Genomic DNA, 4259 nt, shown 5'->3' on the forward strand with positions numbered 1-4259 from the left:
GTTTTTTTTTTTTTTTTTTTTTGCAGTACGCGGGCCTCTCACTGTTGCGGCCTCTCCCGTTGCGGAGCACAGGCTCCGGACGCGCAGCCTCAGCGGCCGCGGCTCACGGGCCCAGCCGCTCCGCGGCATGTGGGATCCTCCCGGACCGGGGCACGAACCCGTGTCCCCTGCATCGGCAGGCAGACTCTCAACCACTGCGCCACCAGGGAAGCCCCAGAGGTGACTTTAATGTCTATATTGCTACCAACAGTCTGTTTATGACAATTAGGTACCACCATCTAAAATGATGTAGGTTTTCTGTACCACAGTTAATATCCATATGCCTAGTAACAGTCTATTCAAGGCAATCAAGGCATCTTCTATGACACTTCTCAAAATTCTTCCAGTCTTTACCTAATTCCAAAGCCAATTCCACATTTTTGGATATTTGTTATAGCAGTACCCCACTTCCCACCACCCGTATCAGTATTTTGTACTTTTTCACTGCAGTGTTGCAATCTATTATTTGACTATAGCAATATGTTCATCCAGTCTGTTGTTAATAGACATTTGGGTTATTTCCAGTTTTCAGCTATTTGCATGTGGCTTCTAGGAATGAGCCTTTTTTGGTGGACATATGCTTTTATTTCTCTTGGGTAAATGTCTGGGAGTGGGATTTCCTCAAGGGTTATTCTTTTCCCACTCTTGGTCCACTGTGGACACAGCCAGATTCCAAGCTGCTTCTAAAGGCTGGTAGGTTATCCCTTCGTTAATCCTGATTTTATCTAGGAAGTTCAGGTCCATTCCCAGGACCTAAGCCTTCCTCTCCTATTGCTTTAACCCAAGTTCCTAAGACCTTTATTATTTCTGAAAGCCCTGTGAGCTGTTAGCTTCAGCTTTTGTTCATCCCTGTAACTTAAGGTTCCCGCTATATCTGGCACCTTTTCTTGCTTTTGACTGCAACTATGTATTAAAAACAGTTTTGGGGGTAAAATGTTACCTAGCATTTCTATATGTTTGGGGAAGAGGGTGAATATACTTCTGCATCAGTTCAGACCATCACAAGAAGTCTCTGATTTAGAACTTTACCTTTGAGGGACAGCTTTTTGGAGCAAGTAATATTGATATATCCATTTTACAGGTGAGCAAACTGAAGGAAGTCAAGTAGCTTGCCAAAGTCGAATTCGGACAGCCAACATGTTTGAGATATTTAAAGCTTCCTGGGGCTCATGAAGGATGGGAGCAAATCCCTTTACTCCAGGTAGGAATTTTAGAATGGATATTTGAGAGGTACTGCCTGAGAAGGTAACTCATAATGTTACAGGAGGATTTGATTTCATGACCTTCACAGTATTAAATGAGACGATACTGGTTCAGCGCTTAGCACACTGCCTGTAACATAGTAAGTGGTAAAAAAATGTTTGGGGGACTTCCCTGGTGGTCCAGTGGTTGGGACTCAGTGCTTCCACTGTGGGGGGCACGGGTTCGATCCCTGGTCAGGGAACTAAGATCCCGCATGCCGTGTGGCACGGCCAAAAACCAAAATAAAGTTTGGGACTATTGATATTATTAGTTAATTAATTAATTTATTTATTGGCCATGGCATGTGGGATCTCAGTTCTCCCACCAGGGATTGAACCTGTGCCCCCTGTAATGGAAGTGCGGAGTCTTAACCACTGGACCACCAGGGAAGTCCCTTGATATTATTAATGAAATTATTGTATTTTTTTCTGCTTTTACAGTCCTTCCCCTTCCCCACAGTATGATTTACAGAGCCATAAGCAGCTTCCCTACCAAGCCTCCTAAAACAAGAGGTTATGGGTGGGGATTTCCCTGGTGGCGCAGTGGTTACGAATCCGCCTGCCAACGCAGGGGACACAGGTTCGAGCCCTGGTCCAGGAAGATCCCACATGCCGTGGAGCAGCTAAGCCCGTGTGCCACAATTACTGAGCCTGCGCTCTAGAGCCCGCGAGCCATAACTACTGAAGCCTGTACGCCACAACTACTGAAGCCTGCACGCCTAGACCCCGTGCTCCGCAACAAGAGAAGCCACCGCGATGAGAAGCCCGCGGACCGCAACGAAGAGTGGCCCCCGCTCACGGCAACTAGAGGAAGCCTGCGCGCAGCGACAAAGACCCAGCGCAGCCAAAAATAAATAAATAAATAAATAAATAAATAAGAGGTTATGGGTGGACCAGAATTTCCTGATTAAGACTTTGAAGATAAATTGCTAGCTTTGTAGCACAGGGGAAATGCCACAGGGGCTATGGGGATGGTCTCTGGTACCGGACAGCGTGGATCTGAATCCCAGACCTTCTGTTGCCTAGCTCTGGGGTCTTAGTGTGTTGAAGCTCTCTGGCTGAACTGGGGATAATCATACTTCTATTTCCTAGATTTATCATGGGGAGTTGATGCGTTTCTAAAGCAAAAGCATGTATAAGAGTGCTCAGTGCATAGCAGGCACATTCAGTAAACGTCAGTGTGCTTAGTATTCAGTGCCGTTTATCAGACATTCCTGGCTTTCTGTCTTCCGGGGACATGGTAGTGTCCCACTTGTGGCTCGCTAGAGCCATGATACAAGTTCTGGCCAATGAATTTTGGGTAGAAGCGTTGTGTGTCACTTCTGGGCCAGAGCAGTTCAATGCTCCAGAGTACTTTCCCTTTGTCAGGATGGCAGAAATTCCAGATGGTGGCTGCCCCCTTATCCTGGGTTTCGGGCTGACGAGGATGAACATAAACCTTCGTTGTCTCAGGCCTCTGAGATTTGAGATTGTTACTGCAGCATGATTGAGCCTCTCCTGACTAACATGTGAACTACTGTTAATATTTCTAGGATATACTCCTCAAAGCATTTAGTAACTCTTTTGAAGGGTCCTTAGTAGGACTTGGAAATGCTTGCATTTTTGTAGGATAACTGACGGTAGCCCCTTTCGGCATGACCCCCTGTGTAGTGCGCCCCAACTTCAGTGCTCTGCATTCCGAGTTCTGTCAGTTTGCTTACAGAGTTCTCATTTTCCTGAATGGAAAGCAATAAAAGTGACTGCGAAAACATTAACAGTCTTAATGAAGTTGGATTCTTGCCACTAATCAAAGGGTTTTAAAAATCAGAAATTCCTGGCTCCCCTGGTGGCGCAGCGGTTAAGAATCCGCCTGCCAATGCAGGGAACACGGGTTCCAGCCCTGGTCCAGGAGGATCCCACATGCCACGGAGCAACTAAGCCCATGCGTCACAACTACTGAGCCTGCGCTCTAGAGCCCGCGAGCCACAACTACCGAAGCCCACGTGCCTAGAGCCCGTGCTCTGCAACAAGAGAAGCCACAGCAATGAGAAGCCCACGCACCGCAACGAAGAGTAGCCCCCACTCGCCACAACTAGAGAAAACCCACGCACAGCAACGGAGACCCAACGCGGCCATAAATAAGTAAATGAATAAATAAATTTATTTTAAAAATCAGAAATTCCGTTTTCTATTTACCACTTCCTGAATGAAACAGAAATAGTATAAGGATTAGGCTTCTCTGGCGAGGATCTAAAGAAGTTACAGGCAGGCATATTTCAGTGCACACGCTTCCCAAGCGCCCTCTCACCGTTAGAGGTATCTGGCAGTGTAGCCCACAGCTTGTAAGGACTGAACTCCCCCTTCTGGAGGCATTCACAACCAGTCGCGTCGGAACCAGTGGTTCCTTTTTCCTTCCACAGCACCCACGTTTCCAGCCCCAACACCCACTGCACTCTGTGTGGTGTGAGAATCCTGTGTTCTGCTTCCCCATTCAATTCCAGCAGGAACTTTGGAGGGTGGGGATGTCTCCTGGCTATCCCTGTGTGGCGTCCCTTACTCTCCTCATGCCGTAAAAAATTCCATACCTAGCAAATGCTCAGGAAATGTTTGTGAGAATAAAACAAACTTTCAACTTAGAGCAGTGGCCGCACCTTAGCATCATCCAGGGAACTTTAAAAAAAAAAAAAATCCCGTGTCCGGGCCATACCCGAGACCAATTAAATCAGAACTCCTGGGGGTGGGCTTCAGGCCGAGTATATTTGAATGCTCCCCAGGTGATGAGTGCCGCCAAGATGCAGGACCACTGAACTGGAGGCCGTGTGACCATATGTCAGGGGTGTTAAAGTAAAATAATAAATGCCATGTGCTGTTATTCTTGAGTAATGTCTGACTTTACACTTGTTTAATGCTTCACAGCTTTCAAGGTGCAGTGAATGTTTAAACATTTAATAAAGATCTTCTAGTCTAGCAGGGGACAGAGATATGTATCAAATAATGCCA

At 46.7% G+C, this 4259-nt stretch overlaps 1 long non-coding RNA gene across 1 annotated transcript in view; it reads left to right on the top strand.

Moving 5' to 3' along the window:
* LOC112412018 (uncharacterized) overlaps nt 1-1836 on the top strand; it is a 4339-nt gene extending 2503 nt beyond the window's left edge. The window contains exons 2-3 of the long non-coding RNA XR_003005714.1: nt 1121-1240; nt 1722-1836. This is a non-coding gene — a long non-coding RNA (uncharacterized LOC112412018). The remainder of the gene's footprint in view (nt 1-1120; nt 1241-1721) is intronic.
* Nucleotides 1837-4259: the final 2423 nt, after the last annotated feature.

The sequence above is a fragment of the Neophocaena asiaeorientalis genome, unplaced genomic scaffold (genome assembly GCF_003031525.2).
Source record: "Neophocaena asiaeorientalis asiaeorientalis breed wild unplaced genomic scaffold, Neophocaena_asiaeorientalis_V1.1 scaffold223, whole genome shotgun sequence".
NCBI lineage: Eukaryota > Metazoa > Chordata > Mammalia > Artiodactyla > Phocoenidae > Neophocaena > Neophocaena asiaeorientalis.